The sequence below is a fragment of the Dermacentor albipictus genome, chromosome 6, assembly GCF_038994185.2.
Source record: "Dermacentor albipictus isolate Rhodes 1998 colony chromosome 6, USDA_Dalb.pri_finalv2, whole genome shotgun sequence".
Lineage (NCBI taxonomy): Eukaryota > Metazoa > Arthropoda > Arachnida > Ixodida > Ixodidae > Dermacentor > Dermacentor albipictus.
The window spans coordinates 83,491,519-83,516,147 of NC_091826.1; the positions used below are offsets into that span (position 1 = coordinate 83,491,519).

Consider the following 24,629-nt stretch of genomic DNA (forward strand, 5'->3'; position numbering starts at 1 on the left):
ACTGGCTCCCAACCGCCATTGCGGCAACGACCATATCGCGTCTCTGCCACAGAACGTCGTGTGATTAATAAGCAAGTGGACGATATGCTTCGACTCGAGGTGATCCGATCCTCCAACAGGCCACGGGCATCCCATGTCGTCCTTGTTACGAAAAAAGACGGCTCGGTACGGTTCTGTGTAGACTATCGGCGCCTGAACAAGATCACTCGCAAAGATGTACACCCGCTGCCGCGAATCGATGACGCCATCGATAGCCTACAAGGCGCAGAATTCTTTTCATCTCTAGATTTACGCTGCGGCTATTGGCAAGTACCCATGGCTGACATCGATAGGCCGAAGACAGCCTTCGTTACACCGAACGGCTTATACGAATTTAACGGCATGCCGTTTGGAGTTTGTAATGCGCCAGCAACCTTTGAACGCATGATGGACACAGTTCTCCACGGTCTGAAGTGGCACACGTGCTTATGTAATCTCGACGACGTTGTTGCTTTCGCCTCTGATTTCACCACGCACCTTCAACGCCTACGGTATGTTTTGACGTACTTAGCAAACGCTGGCCTCCAACTGAACCTAAAGAAGTGCCGATTTGCAGCGCGGCAGCTCACAATACTAGATTACGTCGTCTCCAAGGATGGAATCCTCCCCGATCCAGACAAACTTCGTGCCATGGCTGAATTTCCTAAAGCGACGTCCGACAAAGAACTGCGCAGTTTTGTACTTCAGGCGCTTCATTCGCAATTTCGCCGCCGTCATATCGCCCCTGACGAAGCTCCTTGGCAGCAACGGACCTCTCCATTCGTGGTCGTCCGAGTGCGACGAGGTTTTCCCTAACCTCCGTCGTTTGCTGACGTCTCCTCCCATTTTGCGCCACTGCGACCCAATGGCACCTATTGAGGTACACACAGATGCCAGCGGTGTTCGCTTCGGCGCGGTCCTAGCGCAGCGCATTGTAGGGTTTCCTGAAGATCTTGTGGCATATGCAAACCGTATGCTTACTAAAGCCGAGACCAATTACGCCGTCAGGGAAGAAGAATGCATGGTGATCATCTGGGCGCTTACCAAATTCCGGCCCTATTTGTATGGTCTCCAATTTGATGTCGTCACAGAACACCATGCACTATGCTGGCTGTCGTTATTGAAGAATCCCTCAGGCCATCTCGCCCGCTGTGCGCTTCGCTTACATGATTACGATATCCGCGTACTGTACCGCAACGGACGCCAGCATGGTGATGCTGACGCCCTCTCACGTTCTCCCTTCCCAGACGACAATGCCTGCTGCGCAATATCCCAGCTTGACGATTCTTCCGTCGACATTGGGACCATCGCTTCTGAGCAGCGCAAGGACCCCTGGATTGGCTCCATCATAGACTGCTTTTCTGATCCGTCATCGCAGCCAACCACTCGTGCATTGCGCCGTCAAGCTCGCCATTTCACCATTCGCGACGACCTGCTTCACCGACGCAACTACATCTCTGACGGCCACCCGTGGTCATTAGTTGTACCTCGAAGCCTGCGTTCTGAAATCTGCGCATCGTTCCACTCTGATCCACAGTGTGCTCAATCGGGACTTTTCAAAACCTACCAGCGCCTCCGACGACGCTACTACTGGCGAGGAATGTACAACTACATTCAAAAGTTTGTTCGCTCATGCCCCGACTGCCAGCACCGAAAATCTTCACCCGACCTCTCGCCAGCTGGTCTGCAGCCTCTACCCTGCCCTACCCGGCCGTTCGGGTGCGTTGGCATCAATTTGTATGAGCCACTTCCCCTGACGTCGGCTGGTAACCGCTGGGCCATTGTGGCAGTAGATCACCTTACACGATACGCTTGAACTGCCGCTCTCCCAGCAGCTACAGCGCGCGATGTTGCATCATTCCTGCTTCGCCGATTCATCCTGCGGCATGGTCCACCTCAAGAACTGCTCAGCGATCACGGACGTGTCTTCCTGTCGGAAGTAGTTGAAGCGATTCTCAAAGAGTGCCACGTTGTTCATCGCACGACTACGGCGTACCACCCTCAAACGAATGGCCTCACAGAATGCTTCAACCGTACGCTCAGTGACATGCTTTCAATGTACTGTACGTTGCCTCCGACCACACCAACTGGGACGCCATTCTGTCATTCGTCACCTACGCGTATAATACCGCTACGCAGAGCAGCACTGGATTTTCGCCCTATTTCTTGCTGTATGGTCGACACCCTTCGCACACCATCGACACCATTCTTCCGTGCAGCCCGGATGCATCCGAGTGCGTGCCTATTTCTACCACGGTAAGACATGCAGAAGAGTGCTATGACCTCGCACCGGCCCTTACTTTCGATCATCAAGAGCGCCAGAGGAGCACTCGCGGTGACGCCACTGCAACGGTCACCGATCCGGGAGCGCTCGTGTGGCTCTCAGTCCCTTTAGCTGCCCCTGGCCTCTCATCAAAACTGGTCCCTAAGTATGAAGGCCCTTATCGTGTTCTCGAACGCGCATCTCCTGTGAACTATGTCATAGAACCAGTTGACCCATCTTCAGACATGCACTGCCGTGGACGAGACATTGTCCATGTCGACCATTTAAAGCGTTACTACGACCAGCTAATCGTGACGAGCTGTTAGGTCGCCGGACGGCTCCCTTCTCGCTCCCGAGGGGGGAGTGTAGCGAAGAGAGACGCTAGTGGGTTCAGCGCTACTGGCTCTAAACGGTAGTAGGTCGAGTGCTCCTGCTCAGCAACGGCTCTCGTGCTGAGAAGCTGTGACTGCCCTGCCCGTCGACGTTGTGCGGCTCCGAGCTCGTGCACATCTTTAGAATATACATATCTTTATAACATCATATAACAGCTTTAGAATATATATATATATACATACATACATATATATATATATATATATATATATATATATATATATATATATATATATATATATATATATATATATATATACATACATAGCGCATTGGGTTATAAGATTTTTAACAGACGTATTTTTTGTGTGAACTCATAAGAAACAAAACAAGCATGCTCTTTTTCTTTTCGCTTACCTCCCATGTCGTCCGAAGCGCGACGTATAAACTACTATTTCCTTCTTGCGCGCGCGTTTTCCATAGCATCTACGAAGTGTCCAGAAACGGCTAAGTGTGCTTTCATGTTCTCAGAAAGTACAGCATAGATATCGGGATTTCTGAATTCACAAGTCGTGTTGCTGGAGTCAAATTGCCCATTGAGCGAGAAAGCCGGCGTTTGTCGTATGTACCAGCGAAACGACACCTATACTACATCTCGCAAGTTAGTTGCAGGCGAAGTTACGAGGGGTACACTGGCAATATCCTTGCGAAGCGGTATATAGTTCCAGGCATAACTACCTGGTTATTGGTTACACTAGATAGTTTTATTTTTGCTGACTGCATGATACGGTACAGCGATACGTGACATGTTAGGGACTTTGAGCATCTACATCCTATACCGAAAAATACTCAGGCAGTTACCGCCGGTTACCGTAATAGCCACCCTAACCGTGGCAACATGGCAGCGCCCATACACTGCCGACTACCCGCTTAGATCCGAATTGGTGCTTGTTACTGGCTCTGAGCCTTGTCAGCAAGAAAGTAGTGGCAAAATATGTCATCGCCAGGTCTCATCTCAAACTGAGGTGAAATCACTAGGTGTGTTTTGTCGTAATTATATAGTTCGGCTTTTTGTTCTCATGCTGCTAGGAACTGCAGGCTCCGCAGCAAGCCGTAAAACTAGTTTGATTTCTAGTTAGCAGATGGCGCCACAGCATTATCAGTGGTTATGCTTTGACGATGCGCGACGCTTTAAAAGCCTAATTGTTCACTGCATCATTAACCTATTAGCCCGCTTTGGCGTTGCACGCGATGACGGTAGCGAGAAAACATCATGTCGAGGCCGAGCAGACGCTGTGGCGCAGGCATGCATGTAAACGCAGCTTATGGTCACGGAGTACAAACATTTCTTGCGGCAATTCTACAGTTATGCAGCATGTAACCGGATGGCAAGCTGACACTGAGAACACGACGCGGAGCGAATTAACACTTCTCGAGTGGTATTCTGCCTACCTATTGGCTAAGTATTCGCGTAGCTTCCATAGTAATACAACCAGATTGTGAGATCTAATTGCATTGCAATCGCATTGCCATTGGCTGCAACGCCATGATGCACGTCACGAGCGCGCCTCGACGGAGTTCACATTGTCTGCGACGCCACGTCTCAAGCCTGCCGTGACGCAGTTCACATTGTCTGCGACGCCACGTCTTGAGCGGTCCTCGACGGAGTTCACATTGTCTGCGACGCCACGTCTTGAGCGTGCCTCGACGGAGTTCACATTCTCTGCGACGCAACGTCTCAAGCCTGCCGTGACGCAGTTCACATTGTCTGCGACGCCACGTCTTGAGCGGTCCTCGACGGAGTTCACATTGTCTGCGACGCCACGTCTTGAGCGTGCCTCGACGGAGTTCACATTCTCTGCGACGCCACGTCTCAAGCCTGCCGTGACGCAGTTCACATTGTCCGCGACGCCACGTCTTGAGCGTGCCTCGACGGAGTTCACATTGTCTGCGACGCCACGTCTCAATCCTGCCGTGACGCAGTTCACATTGTCTGCGACGCCACGTCTTGAGCATGCCTCGACGGAGTTCACATTGTCTGCGACGCCACGTCTTGAGCGTGCCTCGACGGAGTTCACATTGTCTGCGACGCCACGTCTCAAGCCTGCCGTGACGCAGTTCACATTGTCTGCGACGCCACGTCTTGAGCGTGCCTCGACGGAGTTCACATTGTCTGCGACGTCACGTCTCAAGCCTGCCGTAACGCAGTTCACATTGTCTGCGACGCCACGTCTTGAGCGTGCCTCGACGGAGTTCACATTGTCTGCGACGCCACGTCTCAAGCCTGCCGTGACGCAGTTCACATTGTCTGCGACGCCACGTCTTGAGCGTGCCTCGGCGGAGTTCACATTGTCTGCGACGTCACGTCTCAAGCCTGCCGTGACGCAGTTCACATTGTCTGCGACGCCACGTCTCAAGCCTGCCGTGACGCAGTTCACATTGTCTGCGACGCCACGTCTTGAGCGTGCCTCGACGGAGTTCACATTGTCTGCGACGCCACGTCTTGAGCGTGCCTCGACGGAGTTCACATTGTCTTCGACGCCACGTCTCAAGCCTGCCGTGACGCAGTTCACATTGTCTGCGACGCCACGTCTTGAGCGTGCCTCGACGGAGTTCACATTGTCTGCGACGTCACGTCTCAAGCCTGCCGTAACGCAGTTCACATTGTCTGCGACGCCACGTCTTGAGCGTGCCTCGACGGAGTTCACATTGTCTGCGACGCCACGTCTCAAGCCTGCCGTGACGCAGTTCCCATTGTCTGCGACGCTACGTCTTGAGCGTGCCTCGACGGAGCTCACATTGTCTGCGACGCCACGTCGCAAGCCTGCCGTGACGCAGTTCACATTGTCTGCGACGCCACGTCTTGAACGTGCCTCGACGGAGTTCACATTCTCTGCGACGCCACGTCACCAGCGCGCCTCCACGGAGTTGCTGGGCTCTGGCGCGTCAGGTTGGCCAAATCAATATGCGTGAAGCGTATCAACGCGCTCTCTTGTCCGCGATGAGTTCGTAACTCGAAGGACCGCTCATCCGCGTTCAATGGGACAATATTGTTTTTGCATTGTCAACTTATAATTGCTTAGGTGTCCTCAGATTTTTGCTAGACCTCCTTGGTCACAACTCTAGAGCGATGAGAAACGGCGATTTCAGCGTTACCGGTGGAACACATTGATGATGCAAGAGATTGACGGAAACCCGTTGGCGTATTTTTTATTCATGAATCCTAAAGGCTCTTTTACAGGCATAACATAGGGGGTTACATAACTATACGTAACTTATGACGGCGAATAAATAATGAAAATATACAATCAAAACAAAATCTATTTGCTGAGAACATGATAAAACATACTGGAAAATACTTTGACAACATACTGTAAAAAGTAGAACTACGATGGTAGTCATAATAATAGAGAATAATACAATTCTAATAGTCGGCACCCAATAAGCACTTCACTTTGCTAACAAAAGCGTCGTTGTTGTTGACAGAAACGATTGCCACAGGCAGCTTATTCCAATGGTAAATGGAAAGGAACAATGGTGAATGACGCATAAGCTTGGTACGTGCGATCTTTGGCTATAGCTTACAGCCGTGCTCTAATCGGGGAAAGACGCCATGGGCCTGTTTGATATAAGATTCTGTGAATGGTGCAGGATTGTAATAAAGTCGGTGAAAGTCAGATAACAAAGTAACAAGTCATCGCGTTTCCAGTGAACATAAATTTAGATGCGATTTCATATCAGTAATGCTAGAGTAGCGAGATGTCTTCCTTGAGATAAACCTAGCGGCCTTATTCTGCAATGATATGAGTTTCCTGGCACGGTATGCTTGATGCGAGTTCCAGATGCTAGCGGCGTATTCTAGTTGCGATCCGGCTAAATTTATGTATGCAAATAGTTTAGTTTCCTGATTTGCGGAATGTGACGCCCAATAAAACCCAGGGTCTTCGACGCTTTGATGGTGATGTAAGCAATGTGTTTTTGTCATGTTAGGTCTGAAAAAAAAAAGACATTCTATGCGAATGCCAGGGACTAATACAGGACAATGAGAGCGAAGCCTCCATAGACAGGCTCCGCGCGTGATGTCAGGTCACGCTGCTCACCTCCAACTCAGAAGACCAACTCTGGCAGTTCAGCGGGCCAAGGAAGCCACCGAGAGGCAAGAACTCTTCGCCGTAATCTCGCCTGGTGCCCCAGTCCACTAACTTGCCGGACGCGAATCGTTCTGATACGAAATAAAATTTCCTCACTCACTCACTCACTCACTCACTCACTCACTCACTCACTCACTCACTCACTCACTCACTCACTCACTCACTCACTCACTCACTCACTCACTCACTCACTCACTCACTCACTCACTCACTCACTCATTCACTCACTCACTCACTCACTCACTCACTCACTCACTCACTCACTCACTCACTCACTCACTCACTCACCTTAACAGTGGCCACATTATTTATAGAATAAAAGGAGGACACCATGAGTTTAGCCGTGGTAATCGTCGCAGCATTTGTTTTGGAAACATTAATCTCCATCTGCCATTGTTCACACCATTTAGCGATTTCGTCAAGGTAGAACTGTAAGGCATTTGTATCAATAGGGTCAGTGATATTTCTGTAAATAACAGAGTCGTCGGCAAATATTTTAATAGTAGAAGTAAAGTGGCTGCCAAGAACATTAATGTAGGCAAGGTAGAGAATCGGCCCAAGCACATAACCTTGTGGAGCACCATACTTTTCACGGCTTAGTGCAGAACAAGGCCCATTGGCAGAAACTAACAGGTGTCGTTTAGTTAAAAATTTAACGATATAGTTCAGGACATTCCTGTTTATATTACGATTTGCTTTGCACTAGTGTCTGTGCCATTGCGCTCACACCAGTGTACGCTCCACTGCGTGCTATGCGTCTGGCTCGTAGCTCAGCCGGAACGATAATATGATGTTGCGCAGAGGCCATGCCAGCAGCGGAAGGAAGAACACTGCCCTGGATCCGGTAGAGACAATTAGGCAGGGTCTGATAGTGCGTCCACTTCGGCGTTTTTGCAGCCAAACCCACAGGGCGGTTACGGAGGTTTTTCGAATATCCGCGCGTGGGCCACGCATAAGCCGTTCATTCCTGGACAGCACGACAACTGTGGCAGCTACGGGAGGAACGCACCCCGGTTGCACTTGCAACGCTATGTAAAGAAGTATGGCCAACGAACTCTAGAAAACATCTGTGGCTGAAGTTCTTATACTAAGTGGTTCTACGAACACTAAGTAATTTTCATAGAAGCGCTTGCTATAAGAACTTCAGTCGCAGATGTTTTCTAGACTTCATTGGCAGCAAGGCAGCAGATAACCCTTTGCAGATGTCCTGCAAAAGATTATCTGCTGCCCTGTTTCTGACTGTTAAAGGAGCGTACGATAACGTAATGGACGAAGCAATTGTCAACGCGTTATAGGCAGTAGCACTAGGCGGCACGATCTATTTCTCCATTATTAGCTATCTACATAAGAGATCTTTTTTCATGCTTATCGAGAATGGCCCGACCTCCCAGCATTACAGTAACCGTGCTGCGCCTCAGGGCGGAGCATTGAGCGTAAGGCGCTTGAATCTAACACTCATCGGACTCACCAACATCCTACCATGCACCCTTAGGCTCTTCATCTATGCCGACTACATCTGTATTTGGACTTCGGGCGTGGCGCGACTGCAGCTTCACGCGCGGCATGAGAAGGCAGCTACTTTAACATCATTCTGCCTTCGGGAACAAGGACTTCATCTATCATGTGAAAAGTGTGCAGTGGTTCCGTTTACCTGGAAATCAATGTCTCTATACGCGATATCCGTCTACGGACAGCTGATCTCATACAGCGCAAGCCACAGATTGTTGGGGATGGTCATTGACAGAAATTTCGCCTGGCACCTCATGGGAATTATGTGAGAAAACATCTGACGAGAACCTGCCATGTGTTTAAGTTCCTAGCAGGAAAGACCTGGGGAGTACCAATACAATGTACGCTGCAACTGTACAAGGTCCTCTTTATTGGATTCCTGCGGTACAGTCTAGTGGTCATCCCCAACACCTGCACAACTAACCTGACTATAATCCAAAGCATCCAAGCCCAAGCCCTCAAGATATGCGTTGGTCTACCGCGGAGTGCGTCAACGACTGAAGTTATTGCAGTCGCTCAGGATTGCACTATTAAAACGCACATTACCATTGGAACAATGCTTGTGCTCAAAAGATACTTCGCCCGGACCCCTACGCACCACCTCGCAAGTGTCTCAGTAGAAAGGCCCCACACGACATTCAGTACTGTATTCGCGCCTCGCGCCTCTCTCAGGTCAGGTTACGCACCTGCGGCAAGTCCTTCGATCCCTCCATGGTATGTGAGCCGTAGTCAAGTAAACCTTGCAATCCTAGGACTTCAAACTAAGTTGGACTTGCTGTCATCAGCACTCAAGCAACTAACTTTACTTCTCTTGTGCGAGAAATACAGCTACTACACGTGCGTCTATACTGATGGGTCAACTACATCACCCAGTTCCGGGGGCGCTCTAGTTATACAAACATTGAGAATAACACAGTGGCTGAAGACTTCCCATGTCACTACGTCTACGACTGCAGAGCTCGCGGCTCGCCGCGACGCGCTTCCTGTGATAAATGCTGGAAGTGCTCGAAAACGGGCACTGTTCTGTTATTCAAGGCCGGCCTTGCAATGTGTGCAGTCGTTTCTCCGACACCATACTCACGATCAGCTCACGTGCGAAATCGGGTAACCTGTCAATCACTTCATAGAAAAAGGCCATGATATCGCTTTTAAATTTTCATTGCGGTATCATTGGAAATTATAACGCAGATTGGGCAGCTCGGACGTCAAACCAAGAACGCTTCCCCATTCCTCTCTCTCATTTCACTCTCCCTCTTGTGCAGCGCGGTTGAGGTGTCCTCTACTGAGAGACAGTTACTGCGCTACACTTTACCCCAGTTTTTCCTTTCCCAAACAAGAATCTCTCTATCCTATTCCTCTCTCAAGGACTGACGCTGCTAGACAACTTCGCATTCTAGCACGCACGCTCTCGTTAGAAGAGTGGAATACCGCACACACAGGACGCACAAGACTGCACAGACTATACCTTTCACTGCAACTCGGACTTGCGACCGGACTTCTCCGACGCTCTTCGATGTCGGTTATGACGTGGAGTTGCTTTCATTAAAGGCTACTTAGTACTAATTGGAATGGCTGATAGCTCCGTATGTGTTGTTTGTGGATGAGAGGAGAATATTGAACACTTATTGTGCCATTGTCCTCAATTTCAAGCACATAGACAGTATTTGTCCAACACATTGAGGAAAGTGGATGATCGTCTTCTCAGTGAACAGACATCACCAGAGTACCATCCCTGCCGATCGTCGGCTCAGAAGGCAGTGAGAGCACTTTTGTGCTTTCTCAGAACGTTTGGCTTGCGCGAGCGGCTTTAACTCAAGTAATGTCGGTGCACGTCTCTATTCCTTCTCTCTATTCCCCTTCTCTCTTCCTCCAGCGTAGAGTAGCCAACCAGACTTTTGACTGGTTAACATCCCTACCTTCCTGTATTCCCCCCTCTCTCTCTCCCTTTAAGTAATATTTTTAACAAATCACCGATGATTAGCGTGCACCATAATACAAAATTTAGGCGCCGCTATATTCCGCGATATACAGGCATTGCACCGATGACCGCCCCGACTTGCAGAGCCACGACGCATGGCGTTACTTACAGACAGGTAACACAGTCGCCGCTTCCCAGCAACTGCAGCTTATGCAACCGTAATCTTTACCGGGAAACGCTAGCCGCGAATGCTATGCACAAAGGCGAGCTTTCTGGTTCCTTTTTTTTTCTTTCTCCCGCACAGCCGGTATTTGTGTTATCGCGCATGCGCGGACGTGAGGGCCATCTCGTGTTGCTTGAAGGTGGCTTCCTGCGCTTTCCTTCTCGTGCTTTTGCTGCACCCTCCTCCTCTGTTTTCCTCCTCCCGCTCTCTACGCTCTCGCCGTATTTGATCTCCTACCCCGGTGCACTCCGCAATCACACTTTCATTTTTCATTGTGCTCATTCGCTCAATTAAGCCGACGAGGCGAGCCGACGCTAAATGCAGGAACGGGTGCCTAATATCTGCGCTCCAATTAAAAGCGCCGTTTCGAAAAAAAAAATGCTGACCCTCTCTTAATCGAGAGTAGATGTAAGCATGAAGTTGCAACCGGCAAAGCTGATTGGGTGGAGATAATAGCCACAATTTTGAAATGGGTGTAATGCATGCTCGCAACTGCACACCCCACCACACCACACTGCACCAAGCGATACTGTGCACTGGTCTATATGGACGCAATAGTTTACTGTCACAGACAGAACCGAATTGCAATTGTGGTCTCGGTCAAACAGTCCCCGGCCGTGCGTTAGACGCTACCGGCGTTGCCGGCGTGCCGCACGCGCTGCGGGCTTCACGTTCCACTGGCGTTGAAAATAGCACAGGCAACTCACAGTGCTAAAAGATGACAACCAAGTGTATAGGCACCTGTATCTGACTTTTGAAACATCGACATCGGAAAGGACATGAAACTTCAGCGTGGTAGAAGTTACAGCTTGAGTGATATTGTGAACAAACATTAGAAAAAAACTCGGAAACAATGTCTTTTGTTGTTTGGCAGTAATTAGGGTATGTAATATGTGCTGTAGTGCTGCGTCAATATGTCAGTCGCCTTGAAAAAGACAAGTCCACTTGTCGAAATGCTGGCTTCCATTTCACCTTGTTCTCATTTTGCTCATCGTCTACAGTATGAATGAATGAATGAATGAATGAATGAATGAATGAATGAATGAATGAATGAATTGATTTCTCCTTTTTACAACAGAAAGGAAGCAGAAGCTAGAGGCCATGTGGCCTGACGAAGGCTTCTGCTCCCGCAACAATTCGGCACGCAGGCCGTACGCAGCAACATGTATCATGCATACATACTGAAATCAACTGAAATAGTCACGAGACAATATTGTTTTCGTGAAACAAAACATGTATACAAGAAATATGAGAAACGAACAGGATACTCAAAGTACGATGCATTTTGTATGAGACCAACCACAACCAAAGAACAAAAGAAACAAAAGACTGACAATTTATAGTGTGGTTCTAATCAGACGAACTCAATATTGTTCAGGATGAGAAAATGTTTGAATGATTTATTCGAATATTCTATAATTTCATCTTCAAAATCACGTAGGCGATTTAGTAGTGAAGGTGCCTGGTAACTGACTAGTTGTTTTCCGTAATTGGTTCTTATTTTTGGTGTTCTCATGTTATGTTGCCGAAGGCTGTAACGCGGATTCGTGGGTATTTTCAAGATGTACTGTGATTTGTTCTGTTTAATGTATTGCAGCAACTTGTAATAATACACCTGGTTTGGCTTTAACATAGAGTGTTTTATAAAATATGGTGTGGTTCCAATGTTTTGCACAGGGCCATAGTATCCCTCGAATGCGCGTAGGACTCTTTTTTGTAGCACTATCAATTTATTATATTTTTTTTGCGAAGTAGTGCCCCAAATTAAAATACAGTAGGTTAATCTAGAATAAAAGAGTGCGTAGTATAAAGAACTTTTCAACCATGGAGGGACCAGAGTACTCAGTCTGTATAAGCAGCCAACAGTTCTGCTTAGTTCGATAGCAAGTTTGTCGATGTGCATGTTCCAGGCCAAATCCTCTTGGAACCACACTCCTAGAAATTTTTGACATTTTACCTGTTCTATCAGCCCGTCTTCAACGAGAATAGCCGCAGTGCAGTTACGTGGTTTATTAGTAGGAGCAAATATCATATATTTCGTTTTGGATTAATTCATTTGTAGCTTATTATGTTGTAACCAGCAAGAGAGTTGCTTCAGGTAATTGTTAACTTTTGATTCGAGCTCTATTGCAGTAGCAGTAGCAGCTACAGAAGCCATTAAGCCACGGACGCATGCATCGACAAGCGAATGAAATGCCCTTATGAATTTATCGCGGGCACGGCAATGCCTTGAGACGCTTGGCGCGTTTGAATTTGGCCACCTGTACAAGCTCAATCGTTGCAATTAATAGCAATTGCACGCGTTCCCGGCATCTTCTGTACTTCGAAGAATATAGATTGCTATGAAATATACGATAATAAGATTTATATAGCGCAATATACAAAGCCACAAGAACGTCTGAATCCACAAGCACGAAGATCAGACAAATCCATGTACTTCCCATCATTCCCATGGTAGGACAACGACTGCAGCGCCAGAGTTCCCTCTAGTAATTTTTGTAGGAAACTCTATGCCCGGATGGTCTCATTTCAGTGCTCAGGTGATGTCTCTGGCTTTTTTGTGGAGGTCCCTTGAAGGTCGTTGAGAACAAGGGATAAAAGCATTTCATGCTTAAAAATCCGAGGGCACGTAAGCACTTCGCATGAGCTGTGAATGCGAAAGCAGTGATAGCTAAGTGAACGCCGTTGAGAGGCCCTCCAAGTTAAGAACTGCTTGCGGGCCAGCAAGCGCGCTGAGACGCTTGGCGCGTTTTCATTTGGCTTTACCGAGGTGAAGTTAGAACGCAGGCGATAGGTTGAGCGGTCAAGAAACGCCCGAACAACACACGCGTCCGAAAGCGAGAACAAGTGTGACGCGGCGTCGCGGCCATGCCCTCTCCCCTCAAGCAGTACCGCTGCAGCAGGTATTGCCTTTCACCCGCTATGCTCCGCCGAGGCCTGAGGCTTGAGCAAGCACGAGCAATGCCTCCTGTACTAGATGCCTGCCGCGTCGCTAGTTTTCCCATTAGAGCAGGTGTTCCTGTAGTTCGGGGTAGTCGCGAGAGACGACGCTCGCTGCCGGCCCTACTTCCTGTTGCGGAGGAAGTGACGATTACTAGGCTGGCGCGCGCTCGACCAATGGCTTGACGAGAGACCGTGGGTCCTGCCTCTGGTATTGCAACAGACGCCGCTAAAATCTCGGAGGCAGGGGTACGTGAGTCAAGTAGGGAGCAGCCGCCGCGACTAGCATTCGCAGCCGACTCTTGTGAAGCGGAGTGAAGAGGACAGCGGCCGGAACCGGCTGCTCAGCTCACGTGGCAGGCATCTTGTACAGGATGGGAACATTGGCACAAGCCAGCGTCACATGAGCGCGCGAGGCACGCTCGTGACGTGGCTTTGCAGGCAATGGAAAGCCGCCAGCCCGCCAGCCTAGACCCCGCCAGCCTTTTCGATCAATGGGTCATTTCACACTGTCGCAACAATATGAGGGCGGTTTCTTCAGAGACATGCTGCCAGCGGGAGTGACGACAGGGTGATTGGTGATAGTGGTTTTTTTTTTCGGTTATAACCAATGATCCAAAACTTATAGTTTAAATACCTTCAGCGGGCTCATCGTAATTAGGAAATTGAAGTGAATTTTATGCAGAAGCCCTATAAACTGCTTGATCTGGAAAAATGTGACTTCTCGTGTAGCTGTGGCACGGCAATTTTAGGCTATCAGAGGGCGCGAAACTGAAACTGCACGGCAGCAGCGAGCGCAGTGCCGCGCCCGTTGTGCTTACGTCATCCAGCAGCGGGCAGCAAGCGTGATGGGGCTCCGTGCTTCACGTATCACGCGTCACTCCGTGGTCGTCACTGCTGACGGCATCATTCAGAAGAAACCGTCCTTTCTTTTTTATTCCAAAAGCATTATATGGCACATAAAACGGGAAATATGGCATCCGGCTTTATCGTTTTATGGTATCAAAACTCATGTGACCAAAGGTTGACGTCACGTCCCCGGCTCGCACTGCGATATGCCTCGGCGTCGGGCGGACACCGTGGCCCACATACTAAAAAACCGACCTGGACCACTCCAAAAATTCCATTAAGGTGGATTAAAGTGTATTACGGTGCAGTGAGTTGTATTAAGCTGGATTGAGGTGGATCAGTGTGCATTGAAGTTGATCAAGGTAGATTAAGATGGGCGTTAATTTAACGTGATAACTTAAGTCCTCATGCTTTCGCTTCCAAATCAAATAAGGACACTTAATGGCTCAGATTTTCTTATAACGGATATTTTTAAATAATAATTAGCCTTCGTAGAAACACCCATTGTATGAAAAAGAAGTTAAAAACAAAGGATTTACCAGTTATCCCGAGAAATTCGGCAAACTCCTGCTTATTATAACGTCATGCTTAGCGATATGCCGCTTTCCTAGAAAACCTGCATGGAAAGCTCCGCGCACTACGCTTATTCAGGTTCAAGGGCGTACTAAATAATTACATTATCAATTGCGGCTGATTTCATGAGACAAATCAGCACATTTCGCGCTTAGAAGGATTAATTATCCTCAATCCTGCCCTTAGAAAAGTTGGCCTGTCATCGATTGCCGTAGGCACAATGTGTCGAAAAGAAAAGCGGATTAAGCTCTTAGTGGGCTTCATAACGGGGACTGAAGAACTACATAGTATGGCTAAGTCTCTAATACACAGGCTGTTTATTTAAACAGAATATGTGGAACTATGAACAAAATACACATTTTTTATGCCTTAAAGTGGATATTCACGTCATTTATGCTCCTAAAACAAGTTCTGAACAATCTTACAAAGCATGAAGTCATAGAGGGTCTTACAGAGCCGCGGGCAACATGTTCTGGAGAAGGTTTCGCTCAAGAGGGCAGTGGGTTGGAGGATCACAGGGCTGCTTTGAGATTGTTGGCACTGAATAATTATTAGGAGTATGTGGATAGTAACGTTTCACAACGAACTAATTAGGAATAGAAAGGTGCAATGAAATCTTGTACATATCATATATGCTTATCAGTTTTTTTCGTATACCAAGTAATATTTCGAATGAGCGAATGATTACTGTTTAACCTCTAACCACTGGTTCCACCTCGCCACTTCTTACATTGCATATTTACTAAGGCCGTCAGGATAAAATATATCGCAGCCTACCTCCAATCTGATTTTTGATTGAGGAAAGCTGACAATTCTAGAATATTGAATTTCATATTCTGGAAAGCATTCGAATATATCTGTACTACCAAATAGTGATTACCCGATTAGAATACACAGTCGAAACGAGCAATAGTTTATTCCTAATTTGAAAGCTTCAAATGCATCTTGCTTGTTGCGTTTGTCTGCTTTTTGACAGCTGACCATGAGTCAATGTGCCAAAAAGTCTGCTGGATTTCTTGATTCTTATTGTTTTCGCACCTCGTTGTCTTGGATATGTTTGGACGTACTTTTATCTCCAAGCCAAAGCATGACGCCAAAGTGCGACGTAAAGAAAGCACGCTTCCAGCTTTTTTTAGTTTGCTTTGGCACGTACACGGCCTTTAATTCAAATGCTATAGTACGTTCAACCTTTAACGAAACACCACTGTTAACACTTTCCGGGTCGAACCAACGTGTAGTTCGCGTTAGAGTCTATTTTGTATTGTTCTGCAACAATATGAATCTTTCTCGTCCTTTCATGTCCAGCAACATTACAACGAAATATCTGATGGCTCCGGTAAGATATTTAGATCTTCAGTGCAGGACCAAGAACGAGCAGTCCTGATATCGCCTGCAGTCTGTCTAGTATTTCATTGCACTGTTATTGAGAAATGGGATAGGGAATTGCTGCGCCTCATATGGGGCTGCTTCAGAATACAGAAATATTTGATTTTTAAATTGCTCATGTATTTCAAACTGCCTGCTACAGCGGGCGCCAGTACGTATATTTAGAGACACTGCATCTTTGGTTATAAATCATGGTTGATAATAATGTGTCTCAAACCTCCTAAATGTCATTCTTTAAAAGCAAAAACCTTGCTTGGCTTGGTGCTTCCTTTGTGAACAGCTGGCAGCATGCTGCAATCATTTGTAGCATGCCAGCGGCGATTAAGTATTGATGCGAAAGCGTCAAATGCCCCACTGAGCGAAAACGCCGGCGTCTGTTGTCTGTATCAGCGAAGCGGCACCCAAAATTCCATTCGCTGGGACGCCTGGACACGAGCGCCCCTCGACGAAGCATAGCCGACGACAGGAAAAACAGTGGCCGCGATAGCGCGCCATGTGTTGTGTGAGGGGAAAGGGCAGCGCTGTGACAGCCACGTCACCATCCTTCTCGCTCTCGGAAGCCTGTGTTATCCACGCGTTCCTCGTCAGCGCAAGCACTCGCCTGCGTTCTAACAGCGCCTCGGCAAAGTCAAATCAAAACGCGCCACGCGTCTCAACGCGCTCGCTTGCCCACCAGAAGTTCATGGCTCGAACGACGGCTTAGCGGCGTTCAATTGCAAATTCATTGTTTCACACTGACAACTTGTGAGAAGTGCGTATGTATCCTCGGATTTGATTTTATCGCATTTACCATGCGTACTACTGCTGAACTCTGCCGGAGGACCTCTGAGCACGTCGAACATCCACCCGATCGACGTCGCCCGATGAAGTCTGCACGACGACCACATGAAGTCAGAATAGGCCTCAGAACGGCAGAGATCTTATTTAATTTGCTCACAAGCCTCCGACTTTATGGGATTAGCCTGGATTATAGGCGGGGTCGTCACTTCAGAACTGTGAATTAAATTTACGCCCTACAGTCAACGACACATATTCCTCGGTTGTAAAAGCCTCCTTGTTAAAGACTCTCTTTGATTCCGCAGCAAGAAGACAAGCATGCGCAACCTTCGCTGCGGCGTCCCCAACTCCAGCGTTAACAAATAGATGCGTATATCACAGTGAAGGTGAAAGCGGTTAGTCAGAAGTGAAGTCAACCAAATACATTTCACGCTCCACGACACTCGTTCTGAAACCTAATATTAAGCGAGGTCGTCTTTTCAGGACTTTCTATTTATGTTACACGATGCAGCAAACAACTTTCGTTTTGAGGCCCTGAATGAGCAGCTGCTACTACGGCAACCGCTGAATGGAATGGCCTTTACGCTGTTGCTCAAATGTCACTGCCTTTTTATCCAAGCGGGAGCACTTTCGCGTTTACTTTGGGAACATAAGTATATTTCCTTTCATGGACTAGTGGAGTGCTCTTCTTCTGAATTAGATGGCTAAGGTCCGATACTGCAAGGATGACCAAATTAAGGTTAAGAATACTGGAAACCACACTATGGCTCCACAGTATTTTCTAAAAGCTATTATTAGTGCTTCCAAAAATGTTGGTGCTTCATTGACGGCGCCGGCTAGGCCTTTCATTCTCCTTTAAGAAAGTGTTATTCTGCTTGCACATCGTGCACATTGTGTACATCTTGCTCGTGGCCATTTCAGAAAAAAATACATAAAAATTGTGGTTGGTGCACAACGGCACTCAACTAAAAACCAGATGAAAGTTATAAGCGTACTATGAAACCAAATTATTATTGTCAGTTGTGTCAAGCTTCAAGTTACCATAGACGTCATTGGAACTTTTCATTCTGTCCCTCAGGGCTGCTACTGTCACGTAGTTTTCGCGTGCTACTTTTCCAAGCGGCTTCAGGTATCTTTCAAACCACACGCCACCAGTCGGTCGGCAAACAGTTCTTGGTTTTCGATCTTTTTTTATGGAGACATTCTCAGTGGTAATGGTAAACTGCTGTTCTTAATTGACTTATCTGAGATTTGAAACATATCACGCCACACATGAAATCAAAGGCGTAAAATCAAAGGCGTACAAGCACAGTCACATTATTTTTGTCAGCCAAAAGAAGTCAGGAAGTTTGGCGCCGTACTTAAATCTATCATTTAGTGTGTCTACATTTAATGGCAACCTCTAAAAAAAGCAGCTCATGGCCTAAATGTTTTGGAAGGCCCCCAGTGGCTGGCCTATTTTGCGTCCTTTTATCTACTGCATACAAAAAGCCTACAACACATTAAAACAATATTAATATGTCAGCACAAATACTTACATTCAAAACAACCAAGGAAGCTGCCGCCCAAGTACTTTTGCTATATTTTTTGTCGAGGTAGCAGATTAACGTTCATCACCTTTGAGCCTGTACGAGCTCGCGTGGACCCGAACAATACAACGGCCCATCGCATCATTCAGTACAACGGGGTACCAAAGTCGACCCTCATTAAACTTATTTATCACAATGACTACGTACATCATCAGAACCCAGATGGGAACACCAACTCCGTCCACATATTGCAGTATTTCGTCTTTTTCATGACTGCAAGACTTATTGCCACATTCACTTACGCCCTCAGCAGAACTCATCACGTGGTCACGAGCATGCTCCAGTGCAACCAGCATGCACTCACTACCCGCGAACTCTGACAAAAGCAGAACTAGGCAGAATGCATGCAATAGTTGCGTTTTAAGATGGACCCCACTTGCCTAGCACCTGACGCACATGAGAATTAGGTGAAATTTGTAGCCCTTCAGGCACCTCTCTCTACGAGTTGCGCAAGGGTAATTAGTAACTCCTGAACATGTTATTAGTTGAATAGTGCCAGAGCAAACTGCATCCACGTCATTCTCTCCAATTGTTCAGTTACCATACTATAAATTCATTAGCAATTCATTAACGCTCAGATTCAATAAAATGGGAAACATGGCGAGTTGGTGAAGCTTCGTGGTAGCTACACAGGGACAGATGCGGACAAAAGGAGTAGAAGTAGGTGCAATACGGTGCAGTTCAGGTTTTGGTTGCTGTGGCGGCCTTTTAACTTTTGTGAACGACTGCAAAGCTCCTATTGCGTTTGAATTTTGAACCATGCTACCATTTTGTATGTCTACATTGCATAATTTTTCCATATTGTTTTCATATTCTTCTTTCTTATTTAGGCCATGAACATGTTTTACTAATGTATGGTTAGCTATTTACTTCTGGTGTTTTTTTTCTTTACTTTATTTGCGGAAGCTATAACTGTCCGACAGTTCTTTCCGAGCATTTGGCAGGCTATTTGCTCACTCTTAGAGTAAACTGTACTAAGAAAATCAATATAGGCAAACACTTAGCACTTTGCGAGCTTACAGCGTAGGTTTTTGTCAAGAACTTAGTGTTGAAATGGCTCTTTTAATAGACCGAAGCCTCCTCAGCGAGCAAAATTTCTAAATTAATTGAAGCGCGTTACTTATCAGCAATATGTACCTTACAAATCTGTAGAAAGTGCGCGCAAAAATGCGAAACTGCGTTCTTTTCACATGTATATTTGTTTCGGCAATGGAAACAATGTCGTAAGAAGTCACTTAGCAGGACTGATTGCTTCACAGGTCCTAAGTCTTGCCCACTTCTTATCATGGTTGAAATAATCACACAAAAACAAAAGAACTTACATAGTCCCAGAGAAGCAACGTGTTCAACTAATTATGAAAAAAAGAGAGACATGTTCTCACCTGTGGAAAGTGGAAAACGGTTCGACAATACTGCTTCAGTTGCTCCAGGCGGCCGTTCTTTATCCCATGTGACAGATGGCTCTCGCCTTTCTTCCACTCCTGCGGTCACAGTTCGCCCAACACGTCACGGCCGCAAGCAACTTCACTTGCACGAACGACGCAGCTGCAGCATTCTAGCAGCTGTTTTCTTCCTTTTCTATATTTATATAGGCCTGAATTACGAAACGCACAAAGTGTCCTGCACGAGCAGCTGTGGACTACGCAACTGGCAACACGCGCAAATCGTCAGTCATGATGGGGGACGGCGCTGTGGTGTGAAATGCTTAACGAAGAGAAGCGGCGGACGCTAAAGGCATCGCAAGCTCCCCAACGAGCTTCGGAGGAAGCGATCCCTAATTTGCGAGAATTTCCTTGCGCCACGCGGGGATGCGGTCGCGGGGTCGCGGAGCGGCGCGAGAAATGCGCGCGGCTGAGAGGATCGCGAGCGAATGCTGCCGCTAAGCATCCGCCGCGGGAACCGGAGGCGCAGCTCATCCCACTCTCCCTCGCCTTTCTCCTCTTTCCCCGCCTTCTCCCCTTTTCCTGACCCTTTCTGCCAGCGATGCCTTCCCCACAATTTGACAGGCGCGCGCGTCGACAGATGTCGCCACGATTCAGGGAGCGCAACAGGCGCAGGATTCAGGGCGCGCCACAATTCAGAAAGCGAGATCGGGATGCCTTAGAACACGCACCTATAAAGCGAGATATAAGAAGAAACAAGAAGCATGTGCTTGCTGCGGTAAAGCTAGGGAAACGATGGAGCATGTTTTATTAGAATTTGAAGACGTTGACCCAGCGGTCGTTTTAGGCACCACTGGCCTCCTTGAAGCCCTTGGGTTCAGCGGGAGTAGTGGTAAAGCAAACATGTCCGCTACAGGCATTAGTAAGAGGCGATTGGAGGATTGGTGGAAGAAAAGTAGGGAAACGACAAAAGAAGGAGACGTACAAAAGCACAGTTCGCAATAGGGGATCAGAAAATTTGGGCGTGGTAGTTCATAGTGGTTTTTTTTTCTTTTTTCATTGGTTAACCTAGGTAGGACATTAGGCAGTATATTAGCAAGAGCTTGGTGGCGCAACTCACCACCTCGTTCTAAAGGGGACGCTCATAACATCCATCCATCCATCCATCCATCGCTTCTCTCAGTGCGCTGTGGTGCAGCCTTCGAGATCTGCGACGGTGATCGCTCCGTTTCGCTCGTTGTAACCTCTATAGAGTTTGTAATTCGTAGAGCTTGCTGTGCACGGAGCCACTAAGAACGCTTTTCGGGAAATAAACTAACGAAACAATGGACCAATACATCTGAAATTGTTTTTTTCTCTTTAGTGTCCCCTTAGCACCGCCCGAACGGGAAAAATATTTCATGGCGCCAAGTGTTAACCCTATTTCTATAACATCATAATCTCTGCAGGTTATCGCGATCAGCCTTCTTTGAGAACTTCTAAACTGCTAAACATTTTTCACGCTATCTTGTTTGACGGGGCAGTCCATTGTCTTATGCGCACAGCGCCTGCCGGCCCCTGTGCTGAGAGAACCGGGATCAAACCTAACCATCGGAGCAAATTGGGGCATTGGGTATGTGACGCAGTTTCTGCGCCGTTCTCCAATGAACCTATTTCATACCCCTTTAGTCATTGGGCATGTGCCACTTTTTATGTGCAGGTGTTCAACGAACCTCTTACGCACCAGCTTCGGTCCCTCGGAATTAGGGCCCGTGTGAGTTCTCGTTCGTGGGCGAAGAATTCGCTTCCTAGCCCGCTCATTAGAACCACTCATACGCTGCTTGGTATGTGCCACTGGATAGTTGCCACTGGTAATGGCACATAACTAGGTGCGCTATTTACACCAAGTACGCACGCACACCATAATATAGGCTGATAATCGCATTAACGACGACAACTATCTGTTTATGATGGATGTACCACTATCTTTCTTTCTCCATCCATATCCAGCTTTTCTGGACACGTACCAACTAGCGCCCCAAGCGGCCCCGGCACGAAGCTAGCGCGTTTTCAATGGAACGAGCGGGTTTTTCGCGAATAACAAAAGCTGCAGGTCGATTATTGAAAAACGCAGGCGACAGACGTGTTCTGGAAGACAATCCACACGAGCCAAATGCAGTGATCACGCTAAGGCACGTAAGAATTTTGTTCCCACAGCGGTTAAAGGTTTAGCAATGGGAGCCTATGGAAACGACGAAAATTTGTACTCGATTTTCGAGGCACGAACGGTGCCTGTAATTAACCTACGACGTCTATCGTAATACGCAGTGCAGCGTATGTAGTCCGGAGACTCAGCTTTCGATTGATGCCTATCTCGACTCTCCACACATGGTGCAACATTGTTCCCAAAAGCGTTTTTTGAAACACTGTCGTGAAAATTCACGTGGTATCTATAAAAATATGAGCGTAACACTGCCCGTAGCCACGGAAGCCGTGGCCGAGCGGTAGAATCGCGCGCACCTTTCGTCTCCCTTCGCGGTGGCCGCGGTTCGATTCCCGCTTCGCACTTTTCTTTTAAGCCGCATAGGGCCTAGTTTTATAGTCTGTCACTAGATGGCAGAAACACAAAATCCAATATTTGCTTTCGGTTCTGGTTTTGCAGCGTTGCAGTTTCTTTTTTTTTTAGAAGCCATAGGACTTAGTTTTACAGTCTCCCAACAGATGGCAGAAACACAAAGGTCATGGTTTGCTTTCGGTTCTAGTTTTCCAGTGGTTCTCTTGAAATATTATGTTTTCTATTTTCCTTCCTAAAACATAGCAGTGTTGTGTTCATTAGTTAGGTCACCGCATTTATGAATATTTTATTCATTGGACATCATAACTAGAAGCTTGCGCATAGCTTTGTGTTATGCAAAAAAAAAACACTTTAGTGCTTAGTAGCGTGGAACCTGGGAGAACAAAATGGCTATTCTTATTGCGTTCTTCTGGAAGGTCCGTTTTCACGACTTTCGCCTGTCCTTAATGGCACATACTCCGAGCGAATTAGGTCCGCCTGGGCCACAATGCCACCCGGTGGCCAGTGCTATTCCTATGCAACATTCGTGCGGAACAAAGGGTCTGCTAAGCTGAGTCGCTGCCCGAACGTTAACTATTTCTAAAGATTCATTCAAATAAAAAATGCGCCAACTAGGAGAAGACGTGCAGCGTTTGGATTAATAGCTACTGTTAATGTGTTGCCTACAGCCAAGTGGTATGAATGTGTAGGTGTGCCCGTAAAAAATTCATTTGAATAAATGTCCCGTGTTGTGGCTGCCCCGGTCGCTCTACAGAGAAGCTAGCTTGGCTAGCCGTCAGTATTTAGGATCAACACATGGCGTCGCTCGTTCGGTGCAGTTGCTTTTAATGCGCAGCATTCGTTGGCGAGTACCCCAGCAATTTGGTAGCAAAATCGTGCAAAATCGTGTCTGTAACGCCAAAAAACTTGACGCATTTCCCATATGAATACATAGGTCTTCATAAAAAGGGTTGGGGTGGCCAACTTGAAATTGGAAGTGCCATCAGTATCAATTTGGGCGTGATACAGGGATGGGCCAAGCTGAATTTGGTAGTGATATGGGAGTGGCCCAACCTAAATTTGGGGTGAAATGGTAATGAGTCAAACTGAATTTGAGCCTGATATGGGGGTGGCCCAACCTAAATTTGAGGTGATATATGGGTGGGTAAGCCTAAGTTTGGGGGAATATGGGGGGTGGGTCAGTCTGGATTTGGGGATGATACGGGGGTGGGAGAACCTAAATTTGGTGGGATATGGGTAGTGGGACACCTTAACCATGGGGGTGACATGGGGCTGGGCGAAGCTGAATCGGGGGTGTAAAGGGGATGGGCTAACCTAAATGTGGGATTGATTTGCGGTGGCCCATCCTAAATTTGAGGTGATAGAGGGGTGGGCCAGGCTAAGTTTGGGGCTGATATGGGGGTGGGCCAACCTGGATTCGGGGATGATATGGGGGTGGGCCAACCTAAATTTGGGGTGACATTGGGACCGGCTAACCTGACCACGGCGGTGATGTGCGGCGGCGCCAAGCTGAATTGGGGGGTGATATATGGGTGGACTAACCTTAATTGGTGTGTGATTTGCAGTGGGCCATCATAAATTTGAGGTGATCGAGGGGTGGGCCAGCGCTAGTTTGGGGCGGATATGGGGGTGGGCCAACCTCGATTTGCAGGTGGTATTGGAGTGGGCCAACCTAAATTTGGTGGTGTTGTGGAGGCAGCACAGTTTGTATTCGGGGGTGATATGGGGTTGGTCCTACCTAAATGTGGGGGCAATCTCGAGGTCGGCCAATCTGAATTTGGGGGCGATATGGGGGTGGACAAGCCTAAATTTTGGGGTGCGCCGACTCGAAATTTGGACGTCGATTTACGGAAATTCATGCGTGCATGCACCAACTTGAAAATTAGAGGTGGCCCAATTGAAATTTGGGATTGCGATTTGAGTTTAAGAGGAAGCTTTAGCTCGGGCCCAACTCCGACGCGGCGTATTCAAATACATGTAAAACGCAAAAACGTTTTTATGAGATAACCCCTGGACCGATTTTGATGAAATTTGTTGCATTTGAAAGAGAAAGTTAAATTCTAGTGACTGTTGTAGCGGAATTTCTATTTAGGGCTTGAATTTTCTTAAAACGATTTTCAAATATTTGACCGTTTGAAAAAAATAGAAGCACGAAGTTTACAAA

The 24,629-nt window shown here is 47.4% G+C and overlaps 1 protein-coding gene across 5 annotated transcripts in view; it reads right to left on the reverse strand.

Moving 5' to 3' along the window:
• Positions 1–24,629, reverse strand: part of LOC139061254 (glycine receptor subunit alpha-3-like) — a 293,459-nt gene that overhangs the window by 79,793 nt on the left and 189,037 nt on the right. Inside the window, exon 2 of one of the 5 annotated variants that reach the window (XM_070540964.1) lies at positions 19,912–20,010. The exons of the other annotated variants lie outside the window; for them this stretch is intronic. The gene's annotated coding sequence lies outside the window, so the exon portion shown is untranslated. The remainder of the gene's footprint in view (positions 1–19,911; positions 20,011–24,629) is intronic. 5 annotated transcript variants of the gene reach the window in all.